Here is a 27,568-nt window from a genome sequence, read left to right on the forward strand (position 1 = left end):
AAGGTGATAACACAGAGGGGTCCTATGTTCCATGTACCTTGGCTTGTTTTGAATGTTCTGTAGTGAAATTGCTTTTGATTTCAGTGAATGTGACCTCATAATGCTGCAAATTCAACGAATGACCATTTTCAGTTCTTTACAACCTGTAAAATGTTTTGAAGCTCTGCTGTGCAGAATAATTTGGAACTCTGCATTTTGAGTTTTCTTTTTTTTTAAATTTTAGAATATCCTGTTATCATTGGGAGGTTTGTTCAATAAAATTCGATTTCTACTCTAACAGGTGATAACTTTTATTATACTGACTGTGACTTATTGTTTGCATAATTTGGAATGTGGTGTACACACAGTGATGTCACAGTACATGGAAGGAAAACACTGTGACATAACGGGACCAGGATGAAAATCGTTTCAAGCCCTCTACATATGGCTCTTGGTCTCTCGACTACATATGTCATGGTCTCTCGACTACCGAATCTTCGTGCTCTCTACCTACTCCGACCTAGGACCAAACCTACCTACTCTCCTGCCTACCCCTTATGACCCAGGCCAGCCACTAACACCACTTCCAGAGGTAACACCACTTCCAGAGGTGTAATGCTGGTGTTAGGGGAGGATTTAGGATATCCTCTTTTAGTGTGTGTTGGTTGTGTGTTTCAAATTAGTTTAAGCATGTGTGCAAGGAATGACTCAGACAACTTCTGATTCAAGTCTCACTCGTGCTACTGCCCTGGGCAAAATCAGCACTGTGCAAGTTTTATTTGTTCTATTAGTCTATATAGAAAAGTAGGAAAAAATAGAAAAGGAGGAGCATACAAAGCATAACATATCAGACATCATGGGGCTCATTTACTAAGGACCCGAATAGCTCATTATCATCGGGTTTCCCCAAAATTACTGTTTTTTGCCATTTTGCCCCGGGTTTTTTGCGCACACGATCGGATTTAGTCGCTTGATTTAGTCGCTTGACACGCACTTACATGCACCAGGAAGAGGATGGTGAACTCCTGGTGGATATCCGGCGCACGACCTTAGTGAATCCAGATAAGCTCCGAATCAACGTTGGACAACACGCCGCGGGATAGCGAATGGACCGGGCAAGTAATTGAGCCAGTAGAAGAAACTCTTTTGTGACCGGAGCTCAAAAACGAAAAAGACGATCCATGTAGGTTTCCTCCTTATTTGTGCACCAAACACAAGGGATCACTTTCAGGGATAAGTCACCATTCAGACCAGAAACCGTCAATATTTTCACTCCTGTCCTAGTCTCCTCCACTCACTGCATATAAGAGACATATCCAGAGACATATCCATCATGCCCCAGAAGAAGCACAGAGGCGAAACCCTGGGTCGGGCAAGGATTGGCGTCCTCGTGGAGTTATTTGTGATATGCGCATTTTTTATCTACATATGTGAGTAGAACTGGAAATAAAAGTTTTAAAAGTTTGAAACTGTCTACACTATGTCTGGATATGTCTCTTATATGCAGTGAGTGGAGGAGACTAGGACAGGAGTGAAAATATTGACGGTTTCTGGTCTGAATGGTGACTTATCCCTGAAAGTGATCCCTTGTGTTTGGTGCACAAATAAGGAGGAAACCTACATGGATCGTCTTTTTCGTTTTTGAGCTCCGGTCACAAAAGAGTTTCTTCTACTGGATTATTGAATAGTGGATGTTTGCTGGATCCATCTAGGACCGTTAAGGACAGCTCATAAGAGGGAAGGTGCAGCACCACGCAATTTTTTTTGTAAGTAATTGAGCCCCCTTGGGTCTTGATTGGAGAGTTTTCTGCTGTCTCATGCTTTCGTCACCATAGGGAATTCCTGAAATTCCTCAGCCTCGAAGTTTTAGGTGTGGTCCACGATGCCGTCGCCATCTTAAAATATATTCTCTGTTACAGTACGAAAATAAGACAAGTAGAAATGACAGGATTTGATCTGTCAGCTAGGTTTACCTTAACACTGGTGGTCTCCATGAAGCAATGTCCAGATTTCTCTAGGGCTAAATCATGCAAAGAAAGGAAGGCCAGTTAGACAATACCCTCAGGAATAACCCAAAGCCAAACTTGACAGATGACACCTTGAGCTTATAACCTGCAGATGAGAACAAGAACCGTATGGGTTGGCGCTTGTATAAATGGTTTTAGAAGGAAGATTGTCTAAAACTTCTGCACATGGATATAAAATTGACTTTCTAAATGTTCTAGTCTAACATGAGGAGCGTAAACAAGGCACCAGTATTTTGTTGCTTTCGCTCTCAGCTGTGGTTATCACACGTTTCTTATTCTAACATTCAGTTTCTGTGTATTTCGAGCTGTGATTTTGTTGTTGACTTTTGCAATGACGCTTCCAACCAAAGCGACTGAAGCTGTAAAATTAGTGAGTAAATTTTTGTAAAATAAAATAAAAACACTCTAAAGAGAAAGTGCCGGCAGCACAGGTGCGGTAATAGGGTCAGGCCGCCCCCCCGCACCACACGTTGCGTAAGCCCCGTGATGACAATTAACCTGGCATTACGATAATGTTCTGGCGACTTCGGGGGGTAAGGGGAGGTTAACGTATTCATGGCTCACTTTCCCTATCAGTTCTCCGGCTGCATTCATTTCTGTGTCTCTGGCCTAAGCTGGATTTACATGTAAACGCTGGTTAATGTAAGTACCCAAGAGCAATTACTCACCGCACGGTAATCCTACTTATTGCAGTAAAATCTATAGAGTCAGCTCCTGTTTAACCTCTCTAAGTCTCCAGGGATTTCTTAAGCATCTATCCTAACTGTGATGACATCTAGCCAAAAATGGAAACAATTGTTGATACAATATAGATTTTCTAAAAATTTGAAAAAAACTCTTTATTGGATGAGGATCTTGGCCACTATGTTTTGAAGATGATGAACCCAATGAAAAATAAGCAACATCCTTCCACCCTCCATCATGTGTGACTGCACACGTTGCACTTGAATTGCATTTTGTAACTCAATGTAAGAAGTAACTATCGAAAACAGATGTATGTAAACCTAATGCTTGGGTTTAAGAACTAGCAGCACAGGTTTTGCCTTATTTTTCACATACAAAAGAGCAAAATTAGGCTACATTTACGCAAACGTGTGCCCACATGTTCTTTTCCCGTGTACGGTGTGGCAGTACGTTGTGGCATGGTGCCACATGTGCACCATATCGCTCTATACACCTATTGCTGTCTATGGGCGACATATGTACAGCCCCAAGCTTGCGGCCATACAGACGTCCCCCATACGTTCATGTGAATGAACCCATATACTTATACCAAATTTTAACATGGTTAGGCCCCATGTACACAAACATGTGCATTTTGTGGGTCGCAAACAGGGGAACGAGATCTCCTGCTTCCAGCCACTCTCTATTTTGTGCCACCTTTACCCGTTGGGCATATTCACTTTTTACATCAACATATTATACCTTCCAGGTTCCAGTGCAGGTCTTCACTATTGCGCCACAGACGGGATACTCGATCATTTCCTGGATGTCCACTGGAAGTGCGTCAGTGCTGGTGTGAAGTCACTTTTGGCCTTCGGTTGTGCCGTTGTGAAGTCATCAGGTTTGTGAGGCCATCTTGCATCCATCCCCTCCAGGCCCCCGACCACCACCTTAGTCCCTCCCTTAGGTAACTTCCTATTCTTCCTTGTATACAAGGTCTCTAGCAGTAGCAGCATGACGTATTTCTCCCCGGGCGATGTATATACCACGTACTCCTATCACCAGCATTCTCAGAGACCACACATACACATGGACAAAATTGTTGGTCGCCCCTTGTTTAATGAAAGAAAAACCCACAATGGTCACAGAAATACTAAAAGTAAAAATAAATTACATTTCTATAAAAATGAAGAAATGAAAGGCAGACATTGCTTTACATTCAGGCCTCAACATATTTTAAAAAAAAAATAAAACTCATGAAACGGGCCTGGATAGAAATAATGGTTCCCTTAATTTAGTATTTTGGTGCACAACCTTTTGAGGCAATCACCACAATCACACGATTTCTGGAACTGTCCATGAGACTTCTGCACTTCTCAGAAGGTATTTTAGGCCACTTCTCATGAGGAAATTGCTCCAGTTGTCTGGTACGTAGAAGGGGACCTTTCCAAACGCCATATTTCAGATCCATCTAAAGCTGCTAAATAGGATTTAGGTCCGGGCTCATAGAAGCCACCTCAGAATAGTCCAATGTTTTCCTCTTGGCCTTTTTTGGGTGTTTGTAGATGCATGTTAAGGGGTTATTATTCTGTTGCAAGACCCATGACCCACGACTGAGAACAAGCTTTCTGACACTGGGCAGCACAATTGTCTCTAGAATCCCTTGATAGTCTTGAGATTTCATTGCACCGTACACAGATTAAAGTCACCCTCTGCCAGATGCAGCAAAGCAGCCACAGAACATACCAGCCTTCTCCATAACATGGGTCATGGGCTCACCCATGCCCCTCTCCCCCCTCTGGCCTACCTGTCCTGTCTCCACTCCCTCAGCCATGTGTTCCCTACTCCTACGGCGTGCGCTCCAGCTTCAGAAGATTTAAAGGGCCAGCGTGCCGTTAATTGGCGCTGGCCATTTCCCAGAAAGCCTGCCTCTCCCTGCACACCCTGCTGGATCTTTGTGCTTCATGCCTCTGTGAAGTATTGTCTAGTATTGTTGCCTCGTCCTCGTTTTTCACTTTTGTCAGGTTTCTGTAAGTTATTTCTATAACCATTGTGGGTTTATCTTTCATTAAACGAGGGGGACCAGCATTTTTTTCTTATACCTTTTTCCTGTATCTTCTGCAATCCGGGCATTTACCGGGCATTTTAACACCTCCTTTCATTCTTTAGCTGCTATCTAGCTACTATATCTATTATGGTTATCATGAAGATACCAATAATCATATTCTTTGATGTTGTGTAACATTATTATATTCTCTAGCGTTATACTTTCCACTGTGTCTGAAAAAGACCAAATGTCACAGTAATTTGGTGAATTGCTATCTTTGCACCTTAATATAATAAAAGTCCAAGTGTATTGCAGTGTATTGCATTTGCATATGACATCAGTACGTGAGCGCCGATGTTCATAGGAAATAACTGGCCATAGAAATAAAGACCTGCCATGACCAAGCCCAATATCGAAAGTATTAGACCCCTGTGTGGCTAGCTAATGGCCAAAACCCACTCTTGGCCTTAGTAAAACAGCCTAATAGGGTCACGCGTTGAACTTTGTCATTGGCCCCCTGGGGGTCAAGTGACCCCTGGGCAGCACAACTTGGGATTTCCCATCACACCCTGTGGCCTGCTGTGTCCTACAGTGATGACTGCATGGCCCGATCCATCCCATGGAAGTCCGAGTCCTGCAGCCGGCAGGTCATGTGACTCCTAACTCCCAGCGGTCAATGACAAACTTTAACAGAGTAAGTATGATATGGGTGACCCTGTTAAAGTGACCAACGCCTTTAAGTTTATAATAAAGTACACAGTTTGGTGGCTTTATGATTGTTTAAATGAATACATAAAAAGTCTCCACAATTTATTTTTTCGGAATGTGGCAGTAGATACATTGGTTGCTGCCTCTTGTACCAGTTGCAGAATACATTAGTGTGAGGTCAGGAAGAGACCTTCTATTTCCTTCTCCGCAGTCAATGTCATCACTAGAAAGGAATGTTCAGCGAGGGGCACAATCCCAGCATGCCCCGGGAGCCTCCATTACTGAATGCTAATACCCATTATCATCGGGACAAATCATTTGCTGTGACCAAAAAAATGACAATAACAAGTTCCTCTGAGCCGTGGCTCATTGTCAGTGAATAACAATGGCCCATTGTCACCAGTGAGGATGAAACAGAATCTGCCTGGTAGAACTGCACTTGCAAGAAATGTATGTAGAACATGGAATATGCCATCAAATACTGAATCCTAAGACACTACCAGGACACATTCAGACAGCGGTGATGTACCCAGTGCTAACAGGTCAAATTCCAATTGTAACCAATTCCGCAAGTTCCACTGAAATGTATGATACTAACAGAAACATAGGGATCTGCATCTATCAAATGTCTATATATACCACCACTGACCCATCATTACATCACTACTGACATGACTGATGATGTCACAGCTTATCTCCTCCCCCTCCCTGTACAATGACCTCTATATAGATAACACTGACCCATCATTACATCACTACTGATAATAGATGATGTCACAGCTTATCTCCTACCCCTCCCTGTACAATGACCTCTATATAGATAACACTGACCCATCATTACATCACTACTGACAATAGATGATGTCACAGCTTATCTTCTCCCCCTCCCTGTACAATGACCTTTATATAGGTAACACTGACCCATCATTACATCACTACTGACAATAGATGATGTCACAGCTTATCTCCTCCTCCCCGTCCCTGTACAATGACCTCTATATAGATAACACTGACCCATCATTACATCACTACTGACAATATATGATGTCACAGCTTATCTCCTCCCCCTCCCTGTACAATGACCTCTATATAGATAACACTGACCCATCATTACATCACTACTGACAATAGATGATGTCACAGCTTATCTCCTCCCCCTCCCTGTACAATGACCTCTATATAGATAACACTGACCCATCATTACATCACTACTGACAATAGATGATGTCACAGCTTATCTCCTCCCCCTCCCTGTACAATGACCTCTATATAGATAACACTGACCCATCATTACATCATTACAGACAATAGATGATGTCACAGCTTATCTCCTCCCCCTCCCTGTACAATGACCTCTATATAGATAACACTGACCCATCATTACATCACTACTGACAATAGATGATGTCACAGCTTATCTCCTCCTCCCTGTACAATGTCCTCTATATAGATAACACTGACCCATCATTACATCATTACTGACAATAGATGATGTCACAGCTTATCTCCTCCCCCTCCCTGTACAATGACCTCTATATAGATAACACTGACCCATCATTACATCACTACTGACAATAGATGATGTCACAGCTTATCTCCTCCTCCCTGTACAATGTCCTCTATATAGATAACACTGACCCATCATTACATCACTACTGACAATAGATGATGTCACAGCTTATCTCCTCCCCCCCCCCCTGTACAATGACCTCTATAAAGGTAACACTGACCCATCATTACATCACTACTGACAATAGATGATGTCACAGCTTATCTCCTCCTCCTCCCTGTACAATCACCTCTATATAGATAACACTGACCCATCATTACATCACTACTGACAATAGATGATGTCACAGCTTATCTCCTCCCCCTCCCTGTACAATGACCTCTATATAGATAACACTGACCCATCATTACATCACTACTGACAATAGATGATGTCACAGCTTATTTCCTCTCCCTCCTCCCTGTACAATCACCTCTATATAGATAACACTGACCCATCATTACATCACTACTGACAATAGATGATGTCACAGCTTATCTCCTCCCCCTCCCTGTACATTGACCTCTTTATAGATAACACTGATCCATCACTACATCACTACTGACAATAGATGATGTCACAGCTTATCTCCTCCACCCCCCTGTACAATGACCTCTATATAGATAACACTGACCCATCATTACATCACTACTGACAATAGATGATGTCACAGCTTATCTCATCCTCCTCACTGTACAATGACCTCTTTATAGATAACACTGACCCATCATTGCATCACTACTGACAATAGATGATGTCACAGCTTATCTCCTCCCTCCCTGTACAATGACCTCTACATAGATAACACTGACCCATCATTACATCACTACTGACAATAGATGATGTCACAGCTTATCTCCTCCTCCTCCCTGTACAATGACCTCTTTATAGATAACACTGACCCATCATTACATCACTACTGACAATAGATGATGTCACAGCTTATCTCCTCCTCCCCGTCCCTGTACAATGACCTCTATATAGATAACACTGACCCATCATTGCATCACTACTGACAATAGATGATGTCACAGCTTATCTCCTCCCTCCCTGTACAATGACCTCTACATAGATAACACTGACCCATCATTGCATCACTACTGACAATAGATGATGTCACAGCTTATCTCCCCCCCCCCTCCCTGTACAATGACCTCTATATAGATAACACTGACCCATCATTACATCACTACTGACAATAGATGATGTCACAGCTTATCTCCTCCTCCCCGTCCCTGTACAATGACCTCTATATAGATAACACTGACCCATCATTGCATCACTACTGACAATAGATGATGTCACAGCTTATCTCCTCCCTCCCTGTACAATGACCTCTACATAGATAACACTGACCCATCATTGCATCACTACTGACAATAGATGATGTCACAGCTTATCTCCCCCCCCCCCTCCCTGTACAATGACCTCTACATAGATAACACTGACCCATCATTACATCACTACTGACAATAGATGATGTCACAGCTTATCTCCTCCTTCCCCCTCTTGTCATAATTAAAAAAAAAACTACAATTATGAAAACAAAGTTTAGAAAAAAAGCCATAGGAATGTTTCATTATCTGGTTTTAATAGAAAAGCGCAATTGGATAAATAATTACCTTTAAGACTAAGATATTCCACATCGTTCCTCTGTGATTTCACATTCCCGATCCTTTTATATTGAAAAGCTGGATTCAGGTCAAGCTAGTATATTACATGTATCGTTATAAACTGTAGAAGATCTTATAGCAACTAAAGTGATGATCAAAAATACAGGAATTAGAACATGGAATGAAATATGCAGTAGGCTGAAGTTCAATCCCTAATTCTCTTGCTGTCTGTTAGGCAAATTAACCTCTAATTCCCTGTCTCAGCGTCCAGGCAGGGTTATAGACCTGCAGTCCCTGGGAGGAAGTCAATTAAAAGATTGTTCTGTCAATGGGGTCGGGAGCTACATGTCTGTGCCATAGTGTTCTCCGTCTCCGAAGGCTCAGCTTCACGTCTGCCAGACAAGGCAGTATCTGTAATTAATTGTGGTGGTCCTGGCCTTGTTAGTACACACTGATCAATACATTGGCTCGGGGTTCATTATACACTTGTTGTAATTACTTTTCACGTTGACCCATCTCATTTATTATTCACCACCGGCCGCTGACACTGACCGGGAAGTACAAAACCGATGCTGTAATATGTGGCTCCTACGTAGGGATTGGACTTGCTGTACAATGTAGAGTTAACATTCATTATCAGACGAGGAGATATTCACAGTATCATGTTTTATAAAATATCCAATCGTTTTTTGTACACAGTTCCAGTGCAGAGATCTCTCTCATGAGCTATTCATATCCAGATACAGAGATACAGTCATGGCCATAAGTTTTGAGAATGACACAAATATTATATTGTCACATGATCTGTTGCCCTCTGGTTTGTCAGATGTTTTTATCACATACAGAAATACAAGTGCAATCATATTATGAGGAACAAAAGCTTTTATTGGCAGTTAGGAGTTAATGCAGCGAGTCAGTATCTGCAGTGTTGACCCTTCTTCTTCAGGACCTCTGCAATTCTCCCTGGCAGCTCTCAATCAACTTCTGGACCAAATCCGTCCATTCTTGCACAATCACTGCTTGCATTTTGTCACAATTTGTTGGTTTTTGTTTGTCCACCCGTCACCAGGCCTTGCTCCAAGAGTCTCCGCAGTCTCACAGTGGGTTTAGATACACTCACACCTGCCTGCTGCCATTCCTGAGCAAGCTCTGCACTGCTGGGAGCTCCATCCCGAGGGTGAAACACTTTTAAGAGCCGGTCCTGGCGCTTGCTGGTCCTTCTTGGGCGCCCTGGAGCCTTTTTGGTAACAATGGAACCTCTCTCCTTGAATTTGTTGATGATGCGATAGATTGTTGACTGAGGTGCAATCTTTCTGGCCAGTTTTGTGCAGTGCAATGATGACTGCACGTGTTTCTTTAGAGATAACCATGGTTAACAGAAGAGAAACAATGATACCAAGCACCAGTCTGTTACTTAATCATGACAGATTGATCTCCAGCCCTGTCCTCATCAACACCCACACCTGTGTTACTGGAGCAATCACTGAAACCTTGTTAGCTGCTCCTTACCTGCAATGAAGTTGAAATGTGTTTTGGGGGAAAAAGCTCATTTTCTAGGCAAATATTGACTTTGCAATTAATTGCTGTCAAGCTGATCACTCTTTATAACATTCTGGAGTATATGCGAATTGCCATTATAAAACCTGAAGCAGTAGACTTTTGTCAAGCTGTCTGAAAGTCAGAATATTTCTATTTGCCCATGGCAGCCAATCGCAGCTCAGCTTTCATTTTACCAGAACTCATAAATATTTTGAAGGGGAGCTGTGATTGGTGGCCATGGGTAACCAGAAATATTCTGACTTTCAGACAGGTTGATAAATCCGCCCTATTGTGTTTGTGAGCTCGTCTTGGAATCCAGGGGTGGGGCTAGAGGCAGGAAGAAGCTTAGCTCATGCAGACAGGAGCACAATGGGGCAAATTTACTTACCTGGCCCAATCTTGATCCCAGATTCGGACGGTCCAACGAGGATGAAGTCCTACGCGATTCACGAAGCTTCTTCCCGGTGCTTGTAAATGCGTGTCTTGCGACACAATTCTAAATGTTAAATCTTGCGCGTTGTCCGAACACGTAGGGTTGTCCAACGGCCACGCCCCCCGATTTCTGTTGCGTGCAAGTCGTCGCCAAAATCCGTTTGCATGCGCCAAAAACCCGGGGCAATTCAGTGCAAAACGGAAATCGACGGGAAAACCTTAAGAAAATGGGCTCCGCGGACCCTTACTAAATGAGCCCCAATATGTCTGACAATCCTAAACTCACAAGATCAGGGGTTGAGTCTAGGGGCAACCAAAATTGTGTACACCAGGACTGACAGAGAGAGGTTGGACTTATATCTGTGAAATGCTGCATTTTTGTTAATAAGAGCGAATTAGAGAATGTGTTATTTTGTCATAACACATTTAAGAAACTTGTCTTCATGGGAGGAATACCCCTTTAAGACCAGAAGTTAGAGTTTAAACTATGAATGTTGAATTTTCGTGCCTAATGTATAGCCAAGTTCTATTTTCTTGTCATAGGGTCGTGTAGTTATGTAAATTCATATCTTTTATAATACCTCCAAATTAATATTGGGTGCTCTTAGTTTGCTTCTGACATCCCCATCCCTTGTGCCATCCAAACAATAGAGCCCCAGGCAACTGCCCATATATCACCCCCCCCAAATCCCAGCCTTGTCCCTGACTATATACCTACACATGACAGCATGAATGTTACTGCAGCAAGACATTTAGATGCAGAAGCAGCTGCCGGCACTGGAAGATGTTAAAGCAGAGCCAAGAGATAACAACAAAACTCTTATCCATCTTATTCTTATACATAACATTTTCTGTATCACCCTTCCTGCTTCACCTCCAAGTCTTTCGAAAACTCTGCAAATATCCTTTTATCTCCTGTTTTCTATCTGCCTTGGATTTCTTCTGGCACCGCACTGCAGTATACTGTACATCTGCACATTTACAGTTACACGTCCCCGAGCAGGTAATACGGTGTATTAGATAGGTTTCTCTTATTAAATATGGGGTGACCCGGAGCACCTTGAAATAAATAGTGTATCCTTAAAGGAGCTGCTCTGAATGACAAGCTGCTTTATTTCCCTTTATTACATTGCAGGCGGCCAAACATATGAGATTTGCTCATCAAAGTTATATGTTTCTCTGTGTTTGGTAAAGATCCATATGGCTTCTGTGTATTGCCGTATAGGCTCTGTCAGATTTTATATAGGGCTGTTCTGTATTAAACCACTGCTTCTCAACAAGATATGAAGTATACAATGCAGCACTTCACATGAGGGCAAATTGCAGTACTGTAGATATCTGCACCTCTGACCTCCTCCTCATATGCCATATGAATGTGTGGGCTCATTACTTTAATTAGAAATATCAGATAAGTACCAAATGACATGTAGCCTGCACACAAACTGATATCTCAGGAAATCGCTTTTGTAGGATATGTATAGTTTCATAGTAGATAAGGTTGAAAAAAGATGTTTTTAAAGGGGATGTCTATGGTGATGGTAGAACTTCCAACCCTCTAGGTGTAGAGGCTGCCCCCTGTCTATGGTGATGGTAGATCCACCTCTCCTCTAGGTGTAGAGGATGCCCCCTGTCTATGGTTATGGTAGAACCGCATCTCCTCTAGGTGTAGAGGATGCCCCCTGTCTATGGTTATGGTAGAACCTCCTCTCCTCTAGGTGTAGAGGATGCCCCCTGTCTATGGTGATGGTAGAACCACCTCTCCTCTAGGTGTAGAAGATGCCCCCTGTCTATGGTGATGGTAGAACCTCCTCTCCTCTAGGTGTAGAGGATGCCCCCTGTCTATGGTGATGGTAGAACCTCCTCTCCTCTAGGTGTAGAGGATGCCCCCTGTCTATGGTGATGGTAGAACTGCCTCTCCTCTAGGTGTAGAGGGTGCCCCCTGTTTATGGTGATGGTAGAACCTCCTCTCCTCTAGGTGTAGAAGATGTCCCCTGTCTATGGTTATGGTAGAACCTCCTTTTCTCTAGGTGTAGAGGATGCCCCCTGCCTATGGTGATGGTAGAGCCTCCTCTCCTCTAAGTGTAGAGGATGTCCCCTGTCTATGGTTATGGTAGAACCGCCTCTCCTCTAGGTGTAGAGGATGTCCCCTGTCTATGGTGATGGTAGAACCACCTCTCCTCTAGGTGTAGAGGATGCCCCCTGTCTATGGTGATGGTAGAGCCACCTCTCCTCTAGGTGTAGAAGATGCCCCCTGTCTATGGTTATGGTAGAACCTCCTTTTCTCTAAGTGTGGAGGATGTCCCCTGTCTATGGTGATGGTAGAACCACCTCTCCTCTAGGTGTAGAAGATGCCCCCTGTCTATGGTTATGGTAGAACCACCTCTCCTCTAGGTGTAGAAGATGCCCCCTGTCTATGGTGATGGTAGAACCTCCTTTTCTCTATGTGTAAAGGATGCCCCCTGTCTATGGTGATGGTAGAACCACATCTCCTCTAGGTGTAGAGGATGCTCCCTGTCCATGGTGATGGTAGAACCGCCTCTCCTCTAGGTGTAGAGGATGCCCCCTGTCTATGGTGATGGTAGAACCTCCTCTCCTCTAGGTGTAGAGGATGCCCCCTGTCTATGGTGGTGGTAGAACCTCCTCTCCTCTAGGTGTAGAGGATGCCCCCTGTCTATGGTGATGGTAGAACCTCCTCTCCTCTAGGTGTAGAGGATGCCCCCTGTCTATGGTGGTGGTAGAACCTCCTCTCCTCTAGGTGTAGAGGATGCCCCCTGTCTATGGTGATGATAGAACCACCTCTCCTCTAGGTGTAGAGGATGCCTCCTGTTCATGTTGATGGTAGGACCACTTCTCCTCTAGGTGTAGAGGATGCCCCCTGTCTATGGTGATGGTAGAACCGCCTCTCCTCTAGGTGTAGAGGATGCCCCCTGTCTATGGTGATGATAGAACCACCTCTCCTCTAGGTGTAGAGGATGCCCCCTGTCTATGGTGATGATAGAACCACCTCTCCTCTAGGTGTAGAGGATGCCCCCTGTCTATGGTGATGGTAGGACCACCTCTCCTCTAGGTGTAGAAGATGCCCCCTGTCTATGGTTATGGTAGAACCACCTCTCCTCTAGGTGTAGAGGATGCCCCCTGTCTATGGTGATGGTAGAACCGCCTCTCCTCTAGGTGTAGAGGATGCCCCCTGTCTATGGTGATGGTAGAACCTCCTCTCCTCTAGGTGTAGAGGATGCCCCCTGTCTATGGTGATGGTAGAACCTCCTCTCCTCTAGGTGTAGAGGATGCCCCCTGTCTATGGTGATGGTAGAACCTCCTCTCCTCTAGGTGTAGAGGATGCCCCCTGTCTATGGTGATGGTAGAACTGCCTCTCCTCTAGGTGTAGAGGGTGCCCCCTGTCTATGGTGATGGTAGAACCTCCTCTCCTCTAGGTGTAGAAGATGTCCCCTGTCTATGGTTATGGTAGAACCTCCTTTTCTCTAGGTGTAGAGGATGCCCCCTGCCTATGGTGATGGTAGAGCCTCCTCTCCTCTAAGTGTAGAGGATGTCCCCTGTCTATGGTTATGGTAGAACCGCCTCTCCTCTAGGTGTAGAGGATGTCCCCTGTCTATGATTATGGTAGAACCTCCTTTTCTCTAGGTGTAGAGGATGTCCCCTGTCTATGGTGATGGTAGAACCACCTCTCCTCTAGGTGTAGAGGATGCCCCCTGTCTATGGTGATGGTAGAACCACCTCTCCTCTAGGTGTAGAAGATGCCCCCTGTCTATGGTTATGGTAGAACCTCCTTTTCTCTAAGTGTGGAGGATGTCCCCTGTCTATGGTGATGGTAGAACCACCTCTCCTCTAGGTGTAGAAGATGCCCCCTGTCTACGGTTATGGTAGAACCACCTCTCCTCTAGGTGTAGAAGATGCCCCCTGTCTATGGTGATGGTAGAACCTCCTTTTCTCTATGTGTAAAGGATGCCCCCTGTCTATGGTGATGGTAGAACCACATCTCCTCTAGGTGTAGAGGATGCTCCCTGTCCATGGTGATGGTAGAACCGCCTCTCCTCTAGGTGTAGAGGATGCCCCCTGTCTATGGTGATGGTAGAACCTCCTCTCCTCTAGGTGTAGAGGATGCCCCCTGTCTATGGTGGTGGTAGAACCTCCTCTCCTCTAGGTGTAGAGGATGCCCCCTGTCTATGGTGATGGTAGAACCTCCTCTCCTCTAGGTGTAGAGGATGCCCCCTGTCTATGGTGGTGGTAGAACCTCCTCTCCTCTAGGTGTAGAGGATGCCCCCTGTCTATGGTGATGATAGAACCACCTCTCCTCTAGGTGTAGAGGATGCCTCCTGTTCATGTTGATGGTAGGACCACTTCTCCTCTAGGTGTAGAAGATGCCCCCTGTCTATGGTTATGGTAGAACCACCTCTCCTCTAGGTGTAGTGGATGCCCCCTGTCTATGGTGATGGTAGAACCGCCTCTCCTCTAGGTGTAGAGGATGCCCCCTGTCTATGGTGATGATAGAACCACCTCTCCTCTAGGTGTAGAGGATGCCCCCTGTCTATGGTGATGATAGAACCACCTCTCCTCTAGGTGTAGAGGATGCCCCCTGTCTATGGTGATGGTAGGACCACCTCTCCTCTAGGTGTAGAAGATGCCCCCTGTCTATGGTTATGGTAGAACCACCTCTCCTCTAGGTGTAGAGGATGCCCCCTGTCTATGGTGATGGTAGAACCACCTCTCCTCTAGGTGTAGAGGATGCCCCCTGTCTATGGTGATGGTAGACCCTCCTCTCTTCTAGGTGTAGAGGATGCCCCCTGTCTATGGCGTTGGTAGAACCTCCTTTTCTCTAGGTGTAGAGGATGCCCCCTGTCTATGGTGATGGTAGAACCACCTCTCCTCTAGGTGTAGAGGATGCCTCCTGTTCATGTTGATGGTAGGACCGCCTCTCCTCTAGGTGTAGAGGATGCCCCCTGTCTATGGTGATGGCAGAACTGCCTCTCCTCTAGGTGTAGAGGATGCCCCCTGTCTATGGTGATGGTAGAACCACCTCTCCTCTAGGTGTAGAAGATGCCCCCTGTCTATGGTTATGGTAGAACCTCCTTTTCTCTAGGTGTAGAGGATGCCCCCTGTCTATGGTGATGTTAGATACTCCTCTCCTCTAGGTGTAGAGGATGCCCCCTGTCTATGGTGATAGTAGCAGTAAAAGGTGCAGTAGTACTCTGTTGTACCCATATACATACAGGATAGAAGTAGTAGTACTGTTCTGAGCTTATATATACGGGAAAAGAGTGAAAGTACTTTGCTGTGCCCATATAAACAGGATAGGAGTAGCAGTACTGTGCTAAGGTCTTGTATACAGGATAGGAGTAGCAGTACTGTGCTAATGTTTTATATGCAGGATTGGACTAGTAGAACTGTGTTAAGATCTTATGTGCAGGATAGGAGTAGCAGTACTGTGCTAAGGTCTTATATATAGGATAGGAGTAGCAGTACTATGCTAATGTCTTATATGCAGGATAGGACTTGTATAACCGTGCTAAGGTCTTGTATACAGGATAGGAGTAGCAGTACTGCGCTAAGGTCTTATATACAGGATAGGAGTAGCAGTATGTGCTAAGGTCGTATATAAAGGATAGGAGTAGCTAAGGTCTTATATACAGGATAGGAGTAGCAGTATGTGCAGATATTATTATGCTGTGTAATACTATTGGAGAAAAGAGCAGTTATACTGTGCAGTGCCCATGTATGTGGGATACAAGTAGAAGTCCTGTGCCCTTTATGTGTAAGCAGGATCTGCTCATATCAGTCAGTTATGGGGGGTCAAACCCCCACCCTATGGACAATAGGGGCAGTGTTTCTGGAGTGAAGCAGCCATGTGTTTCCAGTCTCATAAAACCTTAATGCCGCGCACAGCACAGACCTGATACAAATCGACTGCTCTTTATGTAGACATGTACATTTAATGGACAAATGAAAAATTCCAGAAATCAAGTGGATTGTAGCTTTCTCTCCTTTGTTTGATGAATGGATGTTCGTTCCAAGCCACCCACAATCCCAAAAAAACACACAGGAACACGAAGAACAGAAGAATTCTCCCCCCAACCTTCCAGGAGATGTGTTTAATCTTTAGATTCCTCTTAAGGGATTTTTCTCAAACTGCAGAGGTGCATTACCCCGAGTGGTTTCAATCTATCAAATATGAATTGTTTACAGGAGAAAGGTTTCAGTGTTTCAGGGAATTTTTTTTTAAGTAAAATAATAGTGAAAAAAAAAAAAACACATTGAAGGTTTTACAATTCTGCTGCTGTTCCATCCTGACATCAGCCCCAGTAAACTCTCTTAATGGACTCTCAATTGCAAATCATTTTTTAAAATCTGCTCTGCAGTGTGTTTTACACAATATTTATGGCTCCGTCTTCCCATTACATAAGCAGTTATTTTAGCTTTTAAACAGCAGTTTACAGAGGCCACAAATTTCGGCAACTCCGGCGCTATGATTAGCAAGACTGTATTTTTCTAGGTCATTACAGAAACTAATGCAGACACAAATATATGGATTTCATCTGCCACCCCCACAACTGTACCTTTATTTTCCTCCATCAACATCAACTTTTTTAGTTTTTAGAAAATTATGGCAGAAAATATAAAGTGGAACTTAGTATAATTCATAGTGCACAATAACTCTATGTGTGTGAATATATATTTATGTATGTATGTATACAGGGACGGATCATAGACAGGGCTCCATAGGCACACGCCTTGGGTCCCCCACCACTTTACTCCTAAGGGGGCCCCCTCCAGCAATGTCCGATTCAATCCTTTTTGCTGCCTGAGGTAAAAAAATTAAAATGCTGCCCTTCCCCCCCAATGATGCTACTTCACACACTAGTAGTCAGTCAATGGGGCTTATTTACTTACCCGGTCCTGTCGCGATCCAGCTGCGCGTTCTCCGACGAGGATTAGAGTCTTCCGGCGATTCACTAAGGTTGCGCGCTCAATGTCCACCAGGTGTCGCTGCTGTATCGAGGTCCACCGAGGTCTGTTGGAGTTCACCATACTATTCCTGGTGCATGTAAGTGCGTGTCAAGCGAGACTTTTTAAAAAAAAAATAGCGTGATTTTTCCGAATCCTTCGGGTTTCCCGACGGCCATGCCCCCCGTTTTTCGTCGCATGTAAGCCGGCGCCGATGCGACACAATCCAATCGCGTGCGCCAAAAACCTGGGGCAATTCGGGGCAAAACGGTAAAATTCGGAAAACCCTGCAGGAAAACGCGATTCAGACCCTTAGTAAATGTGCCCCAGAGACTATAGTGACATCTAGAACCTTACAGGTAAAGATCTGCTCAATCAGGAAGAGGACTTCACTACGATTTCTCCTGGCCGTGGTTTATCACTGCTGAATTCAAAGTCAAATGTCTTCAGGTCCATGTAGCACAACTCCACACAGCGCCCCCAAAAAACCCACAGTCACTTACAGTATAATGTTTCAAGTTCCTAAATGTATGTTATCTTCACAACACAACTGCACACACTATTCCCCACATAAAGCATCCTTTATAAAGTCCCCTGAATAAATTAAAGTATGTACAGCACCTACATTTATATATACACCAGACCCCCTGAACTAATTACATTATGGAATATACCTACGGTTTTACATAATATAAAACCCCACTAATGCTGTGTACACATAATACATTGTTGTTTGAAACAGCGCTACTGGTAAGTAATTTACACACAGCCCCCGAGTAGATAACATAGTGCCCCCAAGCAGATAAATACAGAGCACTCCAAGTAGGTAGTATACACAACCCCCTCAGTAGATAGTTTTAACAGCCCCCAAGCAGATAGTATACATCCTCCCAAGTAGATAGTATGCACAGCTCCAGATGCCTGGGTAATGAAATGCCCAGCAACCTCCACTCAATAATGAAATGCTCAGCAGCCTCCCCTCACTAATAATATGCCCAGCAACCTCACCTCACTAATGAAATGCCCAGCAGTCTCTGACAGTAATGAAATGCTAGTAGCCTCTCCTCACTAATGAAATGCTCAGCATCCTGCCCCAGTAATGACATTTCCACCAGCCTCCCCTCACTAATGAAATGCTCAGCATCCTGCCCCAGTAATGACATTTCCACCAGCCTCCCCTCACTAATGACTAAGGTTACTAAGGCGCATGCTCCCGCCACTTTGCCTTCAAAGGAGCCCCCACCAAGTGTGGTCGATTTGCCAGTTTGCCTGGTAAAAAAAGACCTGGGTGGTAGCTAGTATCTATGGCAGAGCAGGAACAATTCTAGGGCTGAGGCAGCTGTATGTAGATGTATTACTGGGGGGGTTGACGGCGGCATATAGATGTATTACTCGGGGGTTGACGGCTGTATATAGATGTATTACTGAGTGTGAGGCGTCTGTATATGAATGTATTACTGGGGGTGAGGCGGCTGTATATAGATGTATTACTGGGGATGTGGAGGCTGTATATAGATGTATAATGGAGGGTTGGCGGTTGTATATGAATGTATTACTGGGGGTGAGGCGGCTGTATATAGATGTATTACTGGGGATGTGGAGGCTGTATATAGATGTATAATGGAGGGTTGGCGGTTGTATATGAATGTATTACTGGGGGCGTTGAGGTTGCGTATAGATGTATTACTGGGGGGAGTTTGCTGTATATAGATGTTATATTTGGGAGGTGGTGGCTGAAAATAGATTTTTAACTGGGGGGTTGGCAGTTGTATATAAATGTATTACTGAGGCTGAGGCGGCTGTATATGGATGTATTACTGGGGGCATGGAGGCTGCATAAAGATGCATTACTGGGAGGTGAAGCAGCTGTATATAAATGTATTACTGGGGAGTGAGGCGGCTGTATATAAAAGTATTACTGAGGGCGAGGCGGCTGTATATGGATGTATTACTGGCAATGAGGCGGCTGTATATGCATGTATTACGGGGGGTTGGCGACTGTATTTAAATGTATTACTGGGGTGTTGGCGGCTATACAGAGATGTATTACTGGGGGTTGGTGGCTGTAAATAGATGTATTACTGTGGTGTTGGCGGCTGTATATAGATTATTACTGGGGGCTTTGTGGCTATATAGAGATGTTTACTGGATGTTTTACTGGGGGGAGGAAGCTGTATATAGATGTATTACTGGGGGGTTGGCGGCTGGATATTGATGTATTACTCGGGGTTGGTGGCTGTATATAGATGTATTACTGGGGTGTTGGCGGCTATACAGAGATGTATTACTGGGGTGTTGGCGGCTATACAGAGATTTATTACTGTGGGTTGGTGGCTGTATATAGATGTATTACTGGGGGTTAGTGGCTGTATATAGATGTATTACTGGGGGTTAGTGGCTGTATATAGATGTATTAGTGGGGGATTTGGAAGTTCTATATAGATGTATTATTGTAATTTTTAACAAAGCAAGTGGTTGAGCACCTATTATCGTGCTGGGGGCCATCCAAGGTGACGTTCTTGCCATGAAGTGTAGACTCATCCCAATGTGAGTGCTTGCTCTGTTCGGTTTTGTACCAAACATTGCAGGTTTTTGTCTACCAAATCCGAACCCGGACTTCAGTCAGAAATTCGGATTCAGGTTCGGTTATGCTCCTCACCTCCGGTATCTGCATCATTTTAAATCAATGTGGCGCATGCCACACTTTGCCTGAACTCGGCCGAACCCAAACTTTAACAAGTCTGCTCATCACTACTTGCTAATATTATGGTTTCTCTGCAGACAAGACTGACCGGGTTTGGACCTTCTCCTTCCAAACTCCCCATGGTGACACCATGGTCTTCTCCTACAGCAGCAGAACCTACAGCCTGAGGTCTTTGTGTTTGCACATTGGTTGTTTCTTTTCAGTATGAGGAGTCCTGGTAGCGGATGATTATGGTCTACAATGTATTCAGCTAGAAAGGTTCAGAAGTTAATGGGCTTGCAAATCATGATATTATAGCGCTGCTGTCCACATGGTTTAGCGCATGCATATAGCACTAAAGCTCCAGATTGCATTACAGTGTTTTATAGCGCCCATGGATTCCAGTAATCTCATTTTCTTTCGGGTAATCTTACCTGGCATTGAGTGAGGAGCCCAGATAAATCTACAGCAGGTGCACCACAGAGAGGCGCGGGAGGCGCAGGGCACAATCGGTTACATCCCATAAATACACAGACGCTCATCTAATTACAGGTGCAATTCCAGCGACACAGTAAGAGAAGTGTATTATATTTCAGCATCATGGCTCTAATGAAGTCACTTACAATAAATGTTTGTTTTACTATGTATTAGGAGGAAAAAGTAGCCCCTGACGATATACATTGTAGTGGACTGTGTTTCTGTAATTTTTAACTTTTTGGTTTAACATAAGTATTATATCACCCTACATCTATCAAAACTTTACTTTACTTTACTGATAGATCCAGGCACCGTGACTGAAACTTCCTTTCAACTTTTAAAATTATGATAATGAAGCAGAAGGCATTACAGAGCCCCCCAGTGCTGCAGATTCACAAAGTGTTACACTGTCTTACCCTCCCCCTCAACACTTCCCCCCTTCCTCTGCCTGATGTACACAGTGGGAGGGGCAAATGCTCCCGCGCAGAGTAACAGCCTGTGAATGGTCGATTACCCACCCTCCCCAGGTAGCTTACCCTCCTTGATTTTGAATACAAAAACCCCTCTCTCCTCTACATCGGTCTTTGCGTCCGCCTCCTTTCATCCTCTTTCAAACAGTGCAAGCGATTCTCACGCTTCCGAGGTCAGAATCTGATTGTGGACAGTTGCAGATAGAGTAGAGACCGCCAGCGCTTCTCCACTGCCACAGCCGCTTGCCAACATCATATTCTGTGAAGAGCCGGCACACGGAGCTGTCACTGCCGGACAGACTGCAACAAGTAGCGGAGCTGCAGGGGAGCGGAGGAAAAGTGAGTATATAGTATATTATTTTTAGACCGGCCCCATCTGTCCCAGACCAGCCCCGCACCAGCCCCAGGCCAGTTGTCCCACCAGGTTTTCATCCGGTGGGTTATATGCACAGTCCACCCCTGGGGATATGAGCAGGTAAGTGGCCAAGTGAACTTTTATATAAGTTATTGTTTGAAAGGACAAAGACAGAATTCTGATAAAAACTGTTTTCAAATATACTTGGTATTGACACAAGGGACATGGGGGAACCTAAAAACTCTGTTCTATGACAGGTTCCCTTTAACTATATGACAACAGGGAACTCCTAAAATCGTCATTTTTGTCCAACACTTGGGGGCTCATTTACTAAGGGTCTGCTGGACGCACTTTCGTCGGGTTTCCCGACGATTTCCAATATGCGCCGAATTGCCCCAGGATTTTGCCGCATCGGCGCCGGCTTTCACACAATAGAAATCGGGGGGGGAGGAACTTGGCCGTCGGACAACCCGATGGGTTCGGAAAAACAGCGGAATTTAAAAAAAGTTTTGTGTTGCAAGATCAAGCACTTACATGCACCTGGAAGAAGCAGGTGAACTCTGGCGAACCTCGGCGCAGCAGCGACACCTGCTGGACATCGGGCGCACGACCTTAGTGAATCCCGGCAGAACCCGAATCTTCGTCAGACAACGTGCCACGGGATTGCGACTGGACCGGGTAAGTAAATGTGCCCCATTGTCCATGCTCCTTTTTAGACAACTTGCATTATAGGAAAACATTTTAAAAATTATATATAGGTCAGATCAAACCTTTATGGTCCTGGGTCTAAATAAACTTATCGACTTGGATGAAAAAGGTTTAACCTTTCTATTGGAGCTGTAGAATATTTTATTTCAGGAAGATTTTAACATGTCTTAGCTTATACTGTAAAGCAGATTTAACCTCCAGGTGGGTATGATACTTTCTAGAATTAATATGTCAGGCTTATACTAGGTTATTCCTAGGACTGGGAGTGCATCAGCCATGAGGTGAGTTGAGTCTTTTGCCTCAGGCAGCAACACTTGCAGAAAGGTGGGGGGCAGCATCATGGGTGCATTTACCTGCTTTAAAGCAGGACCTGACATGGGAAAGCTACCTACTTAAGAATAACCTGATATATTTCTACAAGACAGGGCGGAGGAGGAATGCTGCTCTATAGCGCACCTCAGACAGCAGGAAGTTTAGGTTCACCCCTGCCTAGGACCATACCACCATGCAAACATGAAATGGGTTTTCTGGGCTACAAATATTGGAAATATATATTCTAAACACATATATCCTCAATATCACATTGATTTGGGTTCGACACCCAGCACCCTCACAGACCAGCTTTTCTCAGCATAACAAGTCCCTACATTCAAATAGGAGCTGAACTGCAGTAACCTTGTCTGACCACTACAATAAAAAGGGAGCTGTCTGCTTTCTTTTCTATTCTCTCTCTATTCGGAATAGTGGATCTGGGTTATTGGGCCCCATCCAATCTGATAGTGAAGACCTATTTTATGGATATGCTATAATAATTTCTTTATTTATATAGCGCTGCACAGAGCTTTCCAAATCAGTCCCTGTCCCCAAAGGGGCTCACAATCTAATCATCCTACCAGTATGTTTTGGAGTGTGGGAGGAAACCCACGCAAAAACGGAGAGAACATACAAACTCTTTGCAGATGTTGACCTGGACAGGACTTGAACTCCGGACCTCAGCACTGCAAGGCTGTAATGCTAACCATGGAGCCACCGTGCTGCCCTATCAACATTTGTGGCTAAGAAATCACCTTCAAGGTGAAGAACCAGGGGATATCAAATAGATTCTAACGAGTTTTGTCTGCATCCAATACTTTCCAAAAAGAGGTTTTACATATTTATAAATATGTAAATTCATTTTATTCAAATCCGGGCCTCTAAATTATTCATTAATAACAATACATTACATTTTTCTTAATTGAGAAAATCTGAAAATGTCCTATATGCCAGACATGTCCCCAGTTTCCAGACACGGTGAGTTTGTCTCACTGCATTGTGGGTATTAATAACACTGCACCTAATACAATCTCCACCTTCCGTACTTTCCATACAATAAATCCATCAGCGGCAGGACCGCGGCTGACAAACACTGCCTTCCATCATTATTACCTGAACAAAACATATAGTGTAAGGTATACCGCCACTTGCTATGACAGATTACAAGGAAAATAGATTTTTTCACAGTAAACACCCACACACTTCCATGAGTCATTTCGGATGGAAATGATACGTGTTCTTAATATTTTCTATATTCTGATAGAACTGTCAGATTACTGAGCATTATGACGACTTGTTTGGTAGCGGTTTAACTATGGATACGTTTATGGAGCTGTTCACATTGCCATTAGGGGGCATTGGATAGCAAGATTAGCACAACATGGAAGACTATTCTTTCCACTTACACAATCCGGATAGAAGTCTCATAGAACAAGGTGATGGTGTGAACAAAGACATAGCTGTGATAGGATTTATTGCTGACAACATTAGAGTTGTCATACATCTGCAATGTGTTCCTCACACATAATGTTCTTCATATACTATTGTGAAGAACACCGTTCGGCGCGCATGTCTTCCGAAACGTTAGCAGATGTTCGGAACATCTGCAATGTGTTCTTCACTATGTTCTTTCTGTTCTGTTGGTCCTGCTCCAGCCCACTCCACTCCTGCCTCCACTTCAGCCCTGATCCTCCATGCCCGCTCCAGCCCCGCTCCGATCCTCCATGCCTGCTCCAGCCCCGATCCTACATGCCCGCTCCAGCCCCGCTCTGACCCTCCATGCCCGTTCCAGCCCCACTCCGATCCTCCATGCCCGCTCCAGCCCCTCTCCGATCCTCCATGCCTGCTCCAGCCCCGCTCCGTGATGCACGCTCCAGCCCCCGCTCCGCTCCGTGATGCCCGCTCCGCTCCGTGATGCCGCTCCAGCCCCACTCTGCTCCTCCATGCCCATTCCAGCCCCCGCTACGCTCCTCCATGCTCGCTCCGTGATGACCACTCCGCTCTTAGTCTTCAGCTAAGTGAGCAGATGTTTGGAACATCTGCAATGTGTTCTTCACTGTGTTCTTCACTTAAATGATCCTGTGTTCACTGTCTTATTTGTATTCTTCACTGTTCTTCACTGTATTTTCTTAAGTAAATGCTCGATCTCGCTCATCTCTAGCCACAATTCATTCAGGGGGATCTGACAGTCATCCTTTTGTACAGTAATATGTGTGAAAATTTGAACTTAAAACCATAAAAAATAGTTTTTCATCATTTAAAATAAGTTATGTTTTGTATACAAGTTAATTCTCCAATGGCTGCAGCTTCCATCTTACATACATTGAACTTCCTGCTGAATTTATTGCATCCTATTGTAACATCCAATCATTTTCACTCCTCCGCTTATATACCAATCAATATGCACAGTCGAAAGACTTCTATTTCCTCACCCTCCACTACCAACTGCATTACAATTACAGAAATTCTAACAAGTTTCTAGGTCAAAAGTAAAATGTGAATCCAAGAATGTCAAACTCCATAGAAACATTAAGGGGTTTTGTTGATAAAAGCTTTCTTGGCACCGGTCCATTAGCGACTGGTCTTTCTAGTCCTGCTCCATAATAATCCAATGACGGAGGGAGCAGGTATAAGCCATTGTGTACCTCAACATCTCATATTAAATTGTGCAGCCGAGGATTCTTATTGGCCCAGCCTGAAATCCTTATTTCAGTGGCTGGCAAAGGAATAAGGATTTTCAACAGACTTCTAATGGAAAATGCTATTTATCTTCCCAATAAATGCCACAGCTGTGCTAAACGGACCCATTGTAAGGCTCCGAACAAGCTAAAAATAATTTTGTTTGGTGTAGGCTGCAAGACCTAAAGAAACAAGAAAGCCTGGAAGCGGCTTCTAGGGAGGGAAGAGCTCGGCCACAAAGCAACACTCCATAAGAGAAGATACCAGCAAACCGGAGCACCGGACATTTTTTTATTTTTGTCATATTTTTATTGTTTTTTCATAACGACAGTTTCTTAGATTAAAATACAAGATACATTATCAGATCCTCACATATTAGCTATAATGGTACCTGAGCCCTTCCTTGTCTCTGCTGCAGTCTGTTTAGTTCAACATCACATTTCTAATTTCCTTAAAGGGGAACCCGTCAACAGAAATTGACCAAATAAACCACAGCCATTGTGTTGTAAAGCAGATTAACCCCCTCCAGATCATGGTTCTTTCATTGCTCCCTGTGTTGGCATCATCCAGAAAAATCAACATTGAAGTGACATGTAATTTGGTCGTATAAAGTCAAGGAACTGAAGTCAAGTTCTTCTTGCTTAAAATGCCCCCTTCAGTGTAACTGATGGCTTTGTGTTCAGAGACATCACTAGCTGCCTCTCCTGAAGGCGGGTGCTTTATGTCAATCACAACAGAAGGGGATTTCGAATGAAGGGAGAGCTTGACTTCAGTCCTGACTATATACAACCAATTGACATCTCACTTCAAAGGTGATTAGTTGCCTTAGCAGCCTACAGTCTCAAAGAGAATTGTAGGCTTACCATGTATAATGATGTCCAATAGTCTTCAGATGGCAGAATATTAGAGATCATCAATAAAATTGTTATATATTACAATACAGTAGCATTGCAGTATATAGTATGTGCAATCAGACCCTTCAGGGTTAAAGTACCCTAGAGGGTCTGAAATAATAGTTACAGTATTTTTTGGGCTATAAGGCGCACCAGAGTATAAGGCGCACCATCATTAAATGCCTGCTTAAATGTCTAGGTTCATATATAAGGCGCACCGTATTATAAGGCACACCATCATTAAATGCCTGCTTAAATGTCTAGGTTCATATATAAGGCGCACCTGATTATAAGGATGTATGACCAGCAGGTGGCAGACCTGTGCACAGTTCAAGGCAGCTGTTGTCTGTAAGTACAGTATATATAGAAGGCGCACTGGACTATAAGGCGCACCTTTGATTTCTGAGAAAATCAAAGGATTTTTTGTGCGCCTTATAGTCCAAAAAATACGGTAAAATTTTTTTTAAAAGATGTAAAAAAAGTGAAAGTTAAAATCTAGAACACATATACAAATAAACAGTATAAATCATAAACATGTTAGGTATCGTCACGTCCCAAACTACCTGTTCTATCAAAATATAACAGAAAGTGGCTCCCAAACGTCTGAATTGCCACTTTTTCCATCTATACTGCAAAAAATGACACCTTACATAATTCCGTACACCAAAGTGTGAGAAAGGTAATGCGCCCAGAATCTGGCACAATAGCCAAATGTTTTGTTTTTTTGTACAAAAGATTGTAATATTTTTAAAATCTACTAAAACCTATATCAATTTGTTATCCCTGTGATCGTAACGAACCAAAGTATAAAGTGGAAGTGTCATTTAGTAAAAACAGAGCCCACAAAAAAAAACGCCCCAAATGTCAATTTCACCGGACTTGGAATTTTTTTTTCCAGCTTTCCAGTTCATCACATGGAAAAATTACATGGTGTCACTAAAAATTACAATTTGTCCTGCAGATAACAAGCCCTCGTACATCGCTGTAAGCAAACAAAAAAAAAAAAGATATCGCTTTTGGAATGAGGGGAGGAAAAAATAGAAACGTGAGTCCTGTAAGGGTTAGATACCAATTAATAAAAATACACAGAGAAAATTTAGACTTAAAGGGCATCTAAGACCAGGATGAAGGACTGTGTGCAAACGAGCCTGAGGGGCTCCATAGATGTTAATGGAGCCTGGTGCCCCTTAGGCTCATTACAGTCTTTCATCCTGGTGGAAGGATGACATATTTAACATATTTTACCCTACATTTTGTACTCCTTCCCCTTCCAACCCCCCCCACATCCAAATAAACAATCCACTCACTTACCCTCCCCCTTTCTCCTCCTCCCACTGCTCCCAATAATTATATTTCAATGTGACAAGTTAGAATAAACCCAAAATTGCCATTTCTCCCTGAATTTATACAAACTATACTCTTTTTTTATTTTTTACAAACCCTTCAGCTAGAATGGTGGAAAGAACCACCGTCTTCT

General features: G+C 43.9%; 1 long non-coding RNA gene across 1 annotated transcript; it reads left to right on the forward strand.

Annotated features, from left to right (window-relative positions):
* Positions 1 to 403: 403 nt before the first annotated feature.
* LOC140066164 (uncharacterized) lies at positions 404 to 25,557 on the forward strand. Its single transcript, XR_011848139.1, has 3 exons — positions 404 to 571; positions 3,439 to 3,570; positions 25,371 to 25,557. It is a non-coding gene; the product is annotated as an uncharacterized lncRNA (long non-coding RNA).
* Positions 25,558 to 27,568: the final 2,011 nt, after the last annotated feature.

Source organism: Engystomops pustulosus, chromosome 6 (assembly GCF_040894005.1).
Source record: "Engystomops pustulosus chromosome 6, aEngPut4.maternal, whole genome shotgun sequence".
NCBI classification, from domain to species: domain Eukaryota; kingdom Metazoa; phylum Chordata; class Amphibia; order Anura; family Leptodactylidae; genus Engystomops; species Engystomops pustulosus.